The sequence below is a fragment of the Physeter macrocephalus genome, chromosome 2 (assembly GCF_002837175.3).
Source record: "Physeter macrocephalus isolate SW-GA chromosome 2, ASM283717v5, whole genome shotgun sequence".
Classification (NCBI taxonomy): domain Eukaryota; kingdom Metazoa; phylum Chordata; class Mammalia; order Artiodactyla; family Physeteridae; genus Physeter; species Physeter macrocephalus.
The window spans coordinates 103,618,114-103,633,247 of NC_041215.1; the positions used below are offsets into that span (position 1 = coordinate 103,618,114).

At 40.4% G+C, this 15,134-nt stretch overlaps 1 protein-coding gene across 1 annotated transcript in view; it reads right to left on the reverse strand.

Moving 5' to 3' along the window:
* LOC102985882 (formimidoyltransferase-cyclodeaminase) overlaps positions 1-15,134 on the reverse strand; it is a gene marked incomplete at its 5' end in the record, with an annotated part of 44,078 nt that overhangs the window by 17,019 nt on the left and 11,925 nt on the right. The gene's annotated exons all lie outside the window — the stretch shown is intronic.

Consider the following 15,134-nt stretch of genomic DNA (forward strand, 5'->3'; position numbering starts at 1 on the left):
GTCCCCTGCATCGGCAGGCGGACTCTCAACCACTGCGCCACCAGGGAAGCCCCTAATTTTAATTTTAATTAATTAAATGAAATGCAATAAAAGTTAAGTTTTTTCAGTTGCACGAGCCACATTTCAAGTGCTCAATAACCACATGTGGCCAGTGGTCTTCCTATTGGACAGTGCAGATACAGAACATTTCCATCATCACAGAAAGTTCTACTGGATAGCACTGGGTCAGATATTCTGTAAGAAAGCCTAGTATTTAAATATAATTTTATGGAGGCTACTCTCTGAATGACGTTTTTTCATTCTCTTCTGCCATTTTTATATCTAGATTCTGTCTCTGACCTTATCTTTTCAAGGCAGATTACAGAATTACCTTCCTGTTTTTTCTAGAGAACTGCTTCAGGGGACTGCTGTTTGCAGCTGACAGCATGTGTTCACGGCACAAATCACAGTCCCCTGTAAGCAAGGATAGAGACAGCATAATTTTTTTTCTGATGTATAGATGTAGGTATTTGGGACTCTGGGTACTGGCCTGGGACAGCAGGACTGTGGGCCTCCCTTATTTGGAGGCCCATCATGGAACATCAGAGGCTGAGATGGGGCCTTTAGCCCCATAAGCACAGGAAACCTCTCCAACTGCAATTCTGAAGGTTGGTTATTTGTTTCTAATGTAGACTGCTACGCTGATGGGAGGGGTGAAATGTGGAGGGCATTAAAAAAATTTTGTACCTCTGGGTTGAATGAAGTCTGGGGAAATGTTCTTTTTAAAAAATATTTATTTATTTATTATTTATTTAGTTTGGCTGCACCAGGTCTTAGTTGCGGCCCACGGGATCTTCGTTGAGGCATGTGGGATCTTTAGTTGCGGCATGCGCACTCTTAGTTGCAGCACGCATGCGGGATCTAGTTCCCTGACCAGGGATCGAACCAGGCCCCCTGCATTGGGAGTGCAGTCTTACCCACTGGACCACCAGGGAAGTCCCGGAGAAACATTCTTTCTCTGAGTCAGGTAGAGACCCTAGCATTAGAAGCCCGTGATATGTAGACACAGAGGCTGAGATGGGGCCTTTAGCCCCATAAGCACAGGAAACCTCTCCAACTGCAATTCTGAAGGTTGGTTATTTGTTTCTAATGTAGACTGCTACGCTGATGGGAGGGGTGAAATGTGGAGGGCATTAAAAAAATTTTGTACCTCTGGGTTGAATGAAGTCTGGGGAAATGTTCTTTTTAAAAAATATTTATTTATTTATTATTTATTTAGTTTGGCTGCACCAGGTCTTAGTTGCGGCCCACGGGATCTTCGTTGAGGCATGTGGGATCTTTAGTTGCGGCATGCGCACTCTTAGTTGCAGCACGCATGCGGGATCTAGTTCCCTGACCAGGGATCGAACCAGGCCCCCTGCATTGGGAGTGCAGTCTTACCCACTGGACCACCAGGGAAGTCCCGGAGAAACATTCTTTCTCTGAGTCAGGTAGAGACCCTAGCATTAGAAGCCCGTGATATGTAGACACCACAAAGCCAAGAAAATCTCCCAAATTTACTAAGTGAACTCTACCACTTCTTTTTATTTATTTATTTATTTACTTATTTATTTATTTATGGCTGTGTTGGGTCTTCATTTCTGTGCGAGGGCTTTATCTAGTTGTGGCAAGCGGGGGCCCCTCTTGATCGCGATGCGCGGGCCTCTCACTATCGCGGCCTCTCTTGTTGAGGAGCACAGGCTCCAGACGCGCAGGCTCAGTAATTGTGGCTCACGGGCCCAGTTGCTCCGCGGCATGTGGGATCTTCCCAGACCAGGGCTCGAACCCGTGTCCCCTGCATTGGCAGGCAGATTCTCAACCACTGCGCCACCAGGGAAGCCCTGAACTCTACTTCTTTAACACTACTTTAAGATACTAAAGGACCATGGGCTTCAGGGTGGGGGAGCGGGCAGATTCCAGTGACAGACACAGTTAACGGAGGTTTAGGAACTGTAAAATAATGTTTAGGCAGTTACCTAAGTACTCCCCTCAAATCTGGAATGGCAGAGAGCAGGGGTGGCAGAAGAAAGGGAAAATGGTTTAGGAGAGTTAGTTAAGACATTTTAACATCTGACAACTCTCCAAATTGTTTGGATCACCGTTATCTGCTCCAACCATAACTTAGAGTGACTCACACTTTGGTTGTCACAGGAGACTAAGACACAAACTGTGATGCTAAAGCCCCTCCTTCTAAATAGAAATAGTGTGACCTATTTCCTGGCTCTGCTCAGTTCTTGGCCTAGCCAGGCCAGCACCTCCATTTGGAGCTAGAGTTCTGGAGTACTGCATCAGTTTATAAAGCCCAGAATGCTGTAAAGGAGGAGTCTTGGAGCCTGGTTCTTAAAGGGCAAAGCAGGGGGAGATATTTGCAGTAGCAACTCCCAGCTGTCAGCAGCTGGGGGGTTGAGGGCAGGGGTACATTTTGGTTTAGTAGAAATAGCATATGCTTTTGAGGCCAGAAGATATCGGTTTGAATACCATTTCTGCTCTTTAATACCTGTTTGGGATCTTGAGCAATTTTTTTTGACATCTCTGAGCCTCAGGTTCTTTGTCTGTAAAGTGAAAATGAAAAAAAAAAAAAAAGCTTCCTCTAAAGCACCAACTCCTTATCTAGAAATCTGGCAATTAAAAGGAATAAAAATAAGCATTTATCCTGCCTTTCCTGTATAAACTGTATTTCAGGGTAGCCAGATAGCCTGAACTGATGAGGGAAAGATTTTTTAATAGAAAAAAATCTAACTAATCAATGTGGAAGAAATGATATAATTAGAAAATCACCATTTTGGAGACCCTAAGAAAATAACTGTTTCAGGCAAAGATCATCAATGGATAAAACCCTCATGAAAAGTCAATTAGGAACAAGGGCAATTCATCTCTGCATCACCAGATGTGAGATAATTAGACATTGTGGCTTCCTGATAGGACACATATGAAGCTCACAGCCCACCTTTGAAGAAGTTTTGCCAAAAAAAAAAAAAATGAACTTCAACCCGATCAAGGGGCTAACTTAAAGTTTGTATGAAATGAGAGGGATAAAGAAACAAATTAAATGACACCACAAGGGAGCAAACAGATGATCCAGAATGTGGGAATTCCATAGGACAACTGACCTAGTTTCTGCAACCAGTGAATCGGAGGAAAAAAGGGGGGGCGGGGAACTGGGCTAGATCAAGAGACAGAGATACAACAATCACCTCGATATGTGAACCATGTGTAGATCCAGATTCAGACAAGCCCATCATAGAAAGACGTTTGCTTGGATTATACACTGGATGTTAGACGGTACCAAAAAACTATCATTTTGTTGGGTGTGATAATGGCATTGTGGCGATATAAGAAAATGTCCATATTGCTTAGAGATATTTTAAATATGCAGGGGTAAAATAATATGATTTTTGGAACTTGCTTTAAAAAACCTTTAATAAAACTAAAGGAAAAAAGAGGGAGATAAAAAGAGAGGAAAGGAGAAAAAAAATAAAGGAAGTAAAGAAAAAAGAAAGAAAAGAAACTACCTCATAGAATGGATACAGAGATTAAGATTAGATAAACTAAGGAAAGCATCTAGCACAATGCCTGGTGCACAGTAGCCAGGGTATGTTGCTTCCTTTCCCGTCTGTAAGCCTACACCACTGTTCTAAATTCTGAAAATTCTGAATACCTTCCTGGACTGGTGTGTCCCTAGTTACTAGAAATCCCCATATATTTTAACAACACTTCCCTTCCATTATGTCTTCTATACCAATTCATGGTGGAAGGAATCAAATTTAAGTTTTACTCTCCAATGAAGAAAATAAGATATTTCATTATTCTCATACAATGAAAAGACCACCAAAGCCAAAATGATATTTAGCAATAGAGACAGCACATTATACTCTTCACACTCAAGGAAATATCTTTTATGTTTCTAATGATTGCAAGCCAAGGGCCCAAGGTAGGTATTTGTAATGTAGCTGAAGAGTAAAATTCAGATTGCCTGCATTTCAAAGAAATGTCTCAAATTTAGTCAGAAGCATAGTTACTAGCAAGCTATTTTATTTGTTATATAAATTGCATTCAAAAAAACTGGTTTTAATTGTATCCTTTTATTTTCACAATTAACCTATGTAAAAATTATCCCCTGTACTGTAATTTCAAATGCTCACATCATGCAAACAAACAGGCCTGTTAAAGAAGATAAAAATTTTGAATCTTCAAGGTCAAGTCTCACAGTTTTCAGATAAGTGACATTATTATTTAAAGCAATATTTCTGTGTGCATTTCCCATAAAGCGATTGTTCCCCCAACAGCGAAGTCAAGCATTTCCAGAGCAGGAACTTTTCACATTTTCAATGAGTCCCAAGAAACCAGCATTTCTGAGCTTATCCCTGCTTTGTCACTGTGCTCCCCCGCCACTGAAATTCGTTTCTCCCTCTCATGTTCATGTAGTATTTTACAGCTTTTATTGATAGAATATCAAACCTAATCTACTTGTATTATATAGTTAATCATGGACTTTTGTTTCTCCATCTAGGTTTCAAACTCCTAAAACAATCAACATTTGTTAAGGTGAATGAATTGAATTTGGTTCCTAAGCGCTTTGCAGATGCTGGATGCTGCAAACCTGAAACAGCAGCATCCATTCCAAACCTACACAGGAGAGTAAGGGGTCGCTATGCTAACAAAATAAGAACAGGGTTTAAGACCAGCAGGTGTACGATGTACCCCTAGTGAGAAACCATGCGATCAATTTTCCATCACCGCCATCATGTTTTATGAGCTCTTCTCCAGCCCCCAGCTGTCAGAGTCACCTGCAGCTGTGGTCTACCTGAGACAGTAAGTAATGTCAGACAGGAAAAATATCCGAATCACCTTGTGCTTGACAGAGTATGATGTCATCATGCTGGCTTGAAACAGGTAAAGCAGCTTCCTAAATTGCCATTAAAAGACAAATATTTTCTAGTTTTTCTTCCATTCTTGACAAGTTTTCCCCACCACTATTATTAGAGCTTCTGATCTTTCCATTTTCACAAGTCATATTCTAAAAAGGCTAATTTAATGACAATATTTTTTTAATATAATTTAAACTTTATGGTTGGCTGATTACATGTACTCGAAAATGATTTTTAGTCATTTCTATACATGTGTGTCTATCACCTTCAGCCTTAACTTTAGAGACTTCTATGAGTTTGGTTATCCCTCTTTGCAAAAGGAGGATCTGCACAATGATACAGGAAGGTTTAAGCCTCATATCCTCAACACAAATGTTTGTTTCTGAGCCTGAAACAGACCTAACTATGGCTGAAATGTAGTATTATATTGAGAATGTACAATATTTAAGACAGTATTTAAGAATCTCCTTCATTAAATCTATTTGCCTGCCTTATGCTAACATGCACCTCATGTCTACAGAGGTATTTGATATCATTCTTTCCCCTTCTGCTTTTATGTCTTTCAGAAGCATTTTAGGACTACTGGTATAAATGAAGTTGAGATTTAACTGTTAAACAGAACTGCATTTCAGCAGCTCAAGGAACATAACTGATATGCTTGGTTTCGTTACATTTTTGATAGCAGTCAAAATGCACAGCTAGGGAAAACCTCAAGCCTGTCATTCCCTTTCCTCTAGGAATAAATTCTATTTCCCTTGGCCCGTGGTATGAAAGTGTAGCTTATTATTATCATTCTTAAACCAGAACTCTAATGATACTCAAAAAAGTCTACTGACACATTCTCATAAGTACATACATACCGATCAAAAAGGGTATTTTTCAACCCCATCACCTCATACCCAACAAAAAGCAAAGGGAAAAAAGCATAGAATCTAAAAATTAAACTGGGTGCTAGACTTGAAATCTTAGAAGCATCCTCTAGTTTTAGTATAGCTCTCTTAATATAGCCAAGTTTTTTGTTTAATTGATTTTTTTATTTATGTATTTTTTAATGAAAAGGGAAAATAAGATCCTCTACCAGAAGCCATAAAAATCTCTCAGATGGTAACACAGATAGCCCTAAAAGTTTTTGCCTAAATTCATACACATACCTAAAATAAAACTGGCTGATTAATCTTGCTACAGTACTTTGAAAAAGAAGACATTTGAAAATACAGTGTAGTTGTGATGCTGCACTGCCTCTAATTAAGTGCAGACTAGGAAAAATTATTCTTAGTTTAGTCTATGGAAGGGAGGTGGTGGAAATTTCTCTTTGCAATTCAAAATTATTTTAAAGATGGAGTGTTTCTTTTCCAATGTCTTCATTAAACAGAGATGTTAAGAATTGTCTCCCAACCATCCCCAAAGAGCACAAAGCTACCCAGTATTCACCCCATATGCTCGGCTTTGAAGTGTGAAGCTGTGACCATCCTACCAGACTCTTACGCCACCATCAAAGCCATCTCATTACGCCCAGCGCTGAGAGTTAAAGCGCGGGGCCTTAACCACTCCAACACACACACTGCATTAACAAAGTAACCGCAGTATTCCTCCCCCACATGGCTAGAACTTGAAGAAATTTTTACCATATGTACACATGCACGAGATACGAAAATTTATTGTGCTAGAACATCATTGAGAAGTACATTAAACATGCTGACTAGAACTGGATGTTATTCTAAGGGACTGGAAAAAAATAAAATGCAGCTGATCTTTATGATGAAAGAACAGAAACATTAGACTGAAAAACAAGATCAAGTGCAATTCCTAAATTGCATTTCTACTGACACATTCTGTTGCCTGTTCTTTCTTGAGGGAGCAGAAAACAATTTAGGGGTAAAACAAAACTGTACTGCGTATCACTGGATGCTACTGTTTACTCTATCACGTTTCATTTCTAAAGGACAAATAAACTTACAAATAATGCAATGCTGATAACAGCGTCTATAATTCGAAACAAACAGTACTTGCTAAGAGAGTAATTTTACTGTGTTTCTGAGCTGTCAATTTACCATTGGCATGGCAGTAAAAAATAAAATGCAAAGAAGAAACTTGTTATGTATTAATGGAAATGAGGCCAGGATAGGCATTTCATTAATTTTCATATAAAAATTAATCTGTAAAAATATTGTGAAATGTTTGTACCTAATGATCCATTCCTTTTTTTTTTGCTCTAGAGAAATCCTTACATTTGTATACAGGAAAGTATATTCAAGAGTGTTCACTGCTACACTATTTGTATTGGAAAAAATGAGAAACAATCTAAGTGTCTATAAATGAGGGAACAGAAAAAATGTGATGTATGCATACTAAGATAACTATACAGCAGTTAAAAGGAATGAGCTATATGTAACACCATGGACAGATTTCCAAGATATCTTGCCGAATAAAGGTTATAGTATAAGAATCTGAAAGAGAATGTACACACACACACACACACACACACATATATATATAATGTACACACATATATATACATATATATTATAAATATATATAAAACTGAAGCACTTTGCTGTACACCTGAAACTAACACAACATTGTAAATCAGCTATACTTCAATTAAAAAATTAAATTAAATTAAAAATTTTTTAAAGTATAGTAAATAGCATTTATACTACAAACACGTACAAGAAATACTATATTGGATTAATGAGTACACACATAGGTATAAATAAAAGCATGGGGAAAATTCTGGATTGAGTGTGAGCATACGATACCGTAACTCAGAAGGGGTGGTTCAGGGTACCAGGAATGTAGTTGGTGGACAGAGGTGAACTTTAACCTTACCTGTAAGTTTGAAATTCTGAAAAAGAGAATTAATAAAAAGTTCCAGGCAAGGTCTGGCAAATAAACAGTTGTGAGGATCCTTTGTTCTGCTGCTGTCTAGATGGAAAACTATGAGTAAGTTTCTTAATATTTCTAGGTCTGTTTTCTAGCTATAGAATGAAAAAATTGGACCTATCCTCTATCCTTATCAAAAACATAAGAATTATGTGCCTCCAAACCCTTAGTAAACCATACAATTTCATGGAAATATAGGTATCCATAAAAGTATGGTATATTAGTAGTCTGGGACATATTTTACACATATGTCTTCCTTCCTTCCTTCCTCCCTCCCTCCCTTCCTTTCTTTCTTTCTATTTTTTTTTTTTGGCTGCACTGCATGGCTTGTGGGATCTCAGTTCCCCGACCAGGGACTGAACCTGGGCCACAGCAGTGAAAGCCCAGAATCCCAACCATCAGGCCACCAGGGAACTCCCCCACACATATGTCTTTATATACAAGAATCCAAGAATCTTACTATTTCCTTGTATATAACATATACTTTCATGGAGATGTGTATACAAAGAGCTTGTTCTTCCTTTGCAGGGAATATGCTGATATAATTACCACTCTGTGTGGACATGATATTGTTTGTTTAAAGAATTATACTTTCTTGAGTGACCTCACATATGTAACTTACACTCTATCTAGTCACTTATTTTACTCTGTCCTATGGTGCTCTCTCCTGTTTCAGGTGACGGTTTCATGGTCCAGCTTTCTTGGGGGAAGGAACTCTATTATACTTCTCCTATAGTCACCATAGCATTTACTATGGTAAACGGAAACATAACAGGCACTCCAACACTGTTTGGATGTTCAAAAATACCTCTTCATTTATCTTCATAACAGTTCTCTGAAATATGTGCTGAATACCATTTTGCAAATGAAGAACTGATATGGAAGAAGCTGTCTGCTCTAGGACTTAGAATTTTAGCGCTGAAAGCACTTCAGAGATCTCCTGCCCAAGTGGTTTTCAAACAGCTTGTCGCGCAATCTCTTTCCTCAAAAGGTGACTTTATTTGGGATCTTGATAACATAAAACAGAGAAGAGGGATCCACTCTCTTTATGGGGAGGGGGATGGCCTGGGTCCCCACTGCTCAGCAACCCTCTCCATAAGGCCACAGAGAATCACTAAAAATAGTGACAGCTCTTTACTGGTGCGAGGTAGGGGACCAGGGGCTTTATGTGTGGGCATTATTTTCTATAACCATCCTGACAGGATGATATTATTCCCCACTGTATAGATACAAAACCAAAAAGACTAAACAATTTTCCTAAAGTCAGCTAGCAAATAAGTGGGAGACCTGGGGTTTGAACTCAGGTCTATTCTTGTTCTGTCCACTTACCATTTGGCTTCCCTGTCTAGCCACTCAATGTGATGTAACTGTTTAGATCACACTGATCAAAAACTTATGGGCGGGCTTCCCTGGTGGCGCAGTGGTTGAGAGTCCGCCTGCCGATGCAGGGGACACGGGTTCGTGCCCCGGTCCGGGAAGATCCCACATGCCACGGAGCGGCTGGGCCCGTGAGCCATGGCCGCTGAGCCTGAGCGTCCGGAGCCTGTGCTCCGCAATGGGAGAGGCCACAGCAGTGAGAGGCTCGCGTACCGCAACAACAACAACAAAAAAAACTTATGGGCATGTGCATATATATATATACACACACACACACATACATACACCTATGTAAAGGGTGGGGGCATTGGCACTGGCCTGTCGCTTCCACACAGAGCACCCCCTTTGTAAGCACTTCTCATTCTCTTTCAGGGGGGATATTAAGAAGCTGGGACTACCCCGAAGAGTAGTTCAGATGGGACATGGCTAAGCTTTGGGGATGGCCAGGAATCCTTCTGCTGGTCAACGTATCAGCAATGTATAAACAGCCTTCAGTATAAAGCCCACTCCGCACAGCAAGGAAGAGTTAAGGTGGCTCTACCATCCAACTACAGCTCTCCAAATGCCAAACAAATAGTTCACATGAGGTAGCCTGGTCTCCTTGTATGTGTTCGGCTCCCCTACATCTTCCACCTTCCTGGCCACTGACACCACTCAACCACCTCTTAGTAGTCTCAAGCCTAGCCCTAATTCTTGCCTCTCGCCCCCAAAACAGGTCAAGTCCTCCCATGCCCCTGCCCACAGTCCCTCTCCTTTTTACCACCTCTCAGGGGATGCTCATTTCCATGTACCCATGCCCACCACATTAAATCTCCTTTTGAAGGAAAATGCTTCAGGCCCACTACTGATGTTTACTTCCACATGGAGAGAGTCCTGCTGGTCTTGCTGGCTGTTATGAGTTAAATTGTGCCCCCTGAAAAAATTCATCTGCTGAATTCATAGCCCCCAGGACATGAGAATGTGACCTTATTTGGGAATAGGGTCATTGCAGATATAATTAGTTAACATGAGGTCATATACTGGAATGGAGTGGGGCCCTAATCCAATATGACTGGTGTCCTCATAAAGAGGGGAAATTTGGACACAGACAATATACAGGGAGAATGCCATGTGAACATGAAGAGGGCCTTCCACAAGCCAAAATGAAACAGATCCTTCCCTCACAGCACTCAGGAAAAAACAACCCTGCCAACACCCTGATCTCAGACTTCTAGCCTCCAGAACTGTGAGACAATAAATTTCTGTTGTTTAAACCACCCAGTCTGTGGCACTTCTGTTACTGCAGCCTTAGAAAATTAAAACATTGACCTTGCTTCCTCCCAACATCCATTCCCTGATGGGGAGTTTGGGAGAGAAGCTGGGTTTGCATAGGCCTACTCCTCTCTCCCCTCTTCCTTCTTAGGAGCTAGCTGTCAGCAGGAAACAAACATTCCGCTCCACCTCCTCCTTGCCATTAGCTTGCCAGGGTCGGGCCTGTGCTGTCTAGTGCTGCCTGTTACTGGCTGCATGAGTCTGTCTAATTCTCCAGGTGGGGAAGCCTAGCTGTCATTTTAGTTTTAACAGTAGTAAAGTTAGCATTTGCACTTCTCATCTGCCTTTCTCTATTGTCGAACTGGTTCAAGATTTGGGAAAGGAAGAAGTGTACTATTTGTAATGCTCTCCTCCCAAACCCCACCCTGAGTCCTCATCTTCCTGGGACCAGGGAGTGAGGTGGCCTTCCTTCTTTCTCTACTCAATTGTGACGGAATAAACTTTGTAACCTGCTTTTCCAAGCCCTCTCCTTTTGGTTGTCAAAAATTCAAACAGGAACGCTGACTGTTACTTCTTCATTCTCACTATGATAATTCTATACCCCTCAAGGTAGCAAATAACTCAAGACTGTCCAGGAAACAGTCACACATAAGCTATGGGGGAAAGAGAGGCACAACAGTTATCATCTTGAGATATTATCCTACTATATATTTCTTGGTTAATTAAAATTGGAGAGTGAGTTATTTAATATATGCAATTTTGAGTCACACAATAAATGATAACCTAATTAATAATAATGCTATAATCACTGTAATAGCACATCATGATAACCATGTGTTGTAGTTATTACTATTATCACATGCTCTGGGTCTCCTGAGAAGCACACCCTCACTTGCCCACCGGAGACCAGGTGGTGGGCGCATGAGGGTATGCAGAGACTGGGGTTAATGCACTTAATCTTATAGGTCCAACAAAGCCACTAGCATGACTATATTATTTCCTTAGAATTTTCTGATCCTAGTGGTCTTGACACTGGAAGTCACTGTACATGCTAGGAAGGAGAGATGGAAAGGAAAAGGAATTCAGGAAAAGCATAGCCAAGGTTAGGAGTCTGGGCTGAAAAAGTTAGCATCATATCAATCATATGCTATAAATCCCCTATTAGGTCCCAATTCTCTAAAACACCATCAGCAATAACATAAATTTAATCTCTGGGTACTATATATATATATATATATATATATATATATATCTACTGAAAATCAGAAAACTTAGAACCCCTAATATATATATATATATATCTACTGAAAATCAGAAAACTTAGAACCCCTAAACTTTGAGGCTCCCAGGGCTGGTTCTGCTAGGAAGGGGTGAATGTTAACATCTCCCACAGTGACCCACAGCTTGATCCTGAGTATTCCAGGAGACCCCTTCCCTAGGTGAAGTGGTGGTGGGGGGGGCGGTCTCCCAGTTTTAAACTATAGACTTATAGGCTGGGGAAGAATTACAAGAAGTGTACAGTCAGGCAGCAAAGGTTTCATGCACTCCACCTACTCATCCCAATTAGAAGATTCTTATGGTACATTTATTCCTGTCAAAATGTTCAATAAAGTCTATGCAGTATATACCAAGAGTAAAACAGGGAAGAAGGGAAAGCCAATACGAGGGTGTGTTATCAAGCTAGTCATAGCTACGAGCAACTGGGGCTTGGTCTTGCTGGAATGGGCCTTAGAATTGTCCATCTACCAGCTCAGGTCCCCCACTGGCCAAGGGGTGCCTGTGGGGTATTAATTTACTTGGACTTCAGGTTGCTGCAGAGCCAAAGTGAGAGAAAGAGAGCAGCTTTTTCAAGTACGGTTGTGTGCATCAGTAACTGCTGGTCATGGAAGAATAGGTTAGTTTATCCCAGTTCTCCCATGTGGCCTTTTCCTTTCTCATTAGTAGCTCTGTTTTACAGTGGTTGATATAATCCTGTTGCATTTATTAAGCTTGTAGCAGTATGCATTTATGAACAACCTGGTAACTCTCCTTCATAGTTAGAATGCACTCAAGTTGCTGGAAATCAATTTTGATACTTTATGTACTTTCCCAATGCACAATCCCTTTTTTTTCAGCTTTTTATATGGTGGCAGTATCCTATAATTGTCAAAGTAAATGCTATGTCCTAAAACTATGTTAACATATGCTTGTAAAATCAACCATTGCTTTTATGCTATGGCAATGAAGGTAGTACTAATGGTGGAGAGAACTATATCAGAACCCAACACCTAAACTGACTAATCTCAACAAAATCCAAGGCTGTTTTATGAGACAATCTCCATAGCAACTAGAGAATCAGAGTAGAAAATTCTTGAAGTGAAAAGTTGTTCCTGATTTGCCAGATCAGCCCATGTTTTGACAATCTGTAAGAAGGTAATCGAAGGGTCTTAAGACTATCACACAAGTGTTGATGTTGTGTGAATCTGTCATGGCACATGTCCTCCAAGCCATGAAAATACTCAAAAAATCATCTAACAAGGCTGATAATTCTAATCAAATTCATTAATGTTGTATCTATTTTAAGATAAATCCAAAAAAACTCAATAATGTAAGAGCTAAATCTTTACTTATGTAACTTACTTAACTAGCATTTTATCTTTCAAATATTCTAAATAATGTCAATTTATAAAGCATTATATAAACCTTATTTCATTTGATTAATGACATAAAACAAAAAGCAAGTTTCCATATGATTTACAAAATTTATAGCTATGGTCCAGACTTTTAAAGCTGAATATTATGAACCTACATGTTAGTTAAGCCCATTTTCACCAGTAAATCACTGGGGGGATTTGCCTGAGCACCTTCTGCCCTGACCCCTCCGCTCCACCTTCACTCAGTCCTTCTCAGGAAGGTTTGTGTGTGCATGAGAAACAAGCTCATGTTTCAGAGACGCTGGCTCCTGCAGGTGAACCATCGAGTAAGGAAGATGTGGAAAACATATAGGCAGCACGATGGAGAAATTGTCTATACAAAATTTATTGAAGCCCAGAAATTGAGACTAAATACCTTCAATATTGAGTTAGAAGTCAGAAAAAAGAATAATGTTACTGTAAATTTACCTTTGGTTCCAAATTAGGTGAATTCATTGCTCTTGAAGGATCTAAGATAATCAAAATCACCAAGAGGAATTAGAGAAGTAGGGACTTCCAAGTAAAGATGGGAGCGTAGATTCCTATGTTTACTTTCACTTCTTCCAAATACCCCAGGAAACAGATGGTAAAGAGGTCTATTTTTTAAAGCACTGATTCACTCAAACAAATAGAAATGGAAGAAGAAGCAATGGTGTTGGAACTTGGGAGAGCAGATATAAGAAAAGCAGGAGGCCTTCCCTGGTGGCGCAGTGGTTGCGCGTCCGCCTGCCGATGCAGAGGAACCGGGTTCACGCCCCGGTCTGGGAGGATCCCACATGCCGCGGAGCGGCTGGACCCGTGAGCCATGGCCTCTGAGCCTGCGCGTCGCTGGGCCTGCGCGTCCGGAGCCTGTGCTCCGCAACGGGAGAGGCCACAAGAGGGGGAGGCCCGCATACCACAGAAAAAAAAAAAAAAAAAAAAAAAAAGAAGAGCAGGAGATTCAGCAGACCCCGGACAGCAGAGAAGCAGCCTGACTTAGAGCACTGGTACCTGGAAATGGTAAGAACTGGTGACCTCACTCTGGGAGAAAAGGTAAAGGCATAGCTCAAAACAGGGAGAATGGTGGAAAGTCTGTTTAAGCAGCAGTTAGATCCCAACCCCTCCACACAGACAGGTAACTAGCAGAAGACACAAGAGGTAAAACCACAAGGCGTCTGGGCTACGGGATACAGCTGAGGGTAGGGGGGATTCATGAAAAGAGGGGAATTAAGGGAACATTTACACACTAAATGCGGTGACTCTTCTAGCCATCTTCTACAACTCAACTCCTAAATCATGAACAGTTGTGTGTATACTCCAGGCTGAAGACTGGAGAATCCTTCTCTAAGAAACTTGAACAGCCCAAGAGGAAAGACCCCAAAGATACTGAAATAGGTGCTCCCCATAGAAACAACCCAGCCAGATCAGCCTACAGCTGACAAACCCCACCTAAATACTCAGATTATCCATTCAGTCCTTTAGTGTCCACTCTTAGAGTAAGCAGCCAACAAATGATGATCTGACATCTGAGGAAAGGCTTTAAAACAAACAGGAAAAAGCAACCTGGTGGTGTGGATGGGTGGCGGGGGGGCAAGTTGGGGAACAGACACCATGCAGAAAGAAGAAACTGTCAAAAATTATTCACTGACACTGTATTCATGAGACATGACCAGGACATTATTTAGAATAAAAAAATAAAATGAACATTCAGAGAGTAAATGCACTTAGAAACTAATACAGAGGAAATGAAAACCTTATTGAAGGCTTGGCATATAAAGTAGAGGAAATTTGTAAGAAATTATTATAAAAATATAAAGTGATTTTAAAAAAGAGAAAGTAAGTGTAGAGAACCAATACAAGAGTTCTAATATCCATATATGGAGCTTCCAGAAAGAATTGAGAAAATGGAAGAAATATCAATGGCAACCTAACCTTACACCTTACACCTAAAGCAATTAGAGAAAGAAGAACAAAAAAAACCCAAAGTTAGAAGGAAAGAAATCATAAAGATCCGATCAGAAATAAATGAAAAAGAAATGAAGGAAACGATAGCAAAGATCAATAAAACTAAAAACTGGTTCTCTGA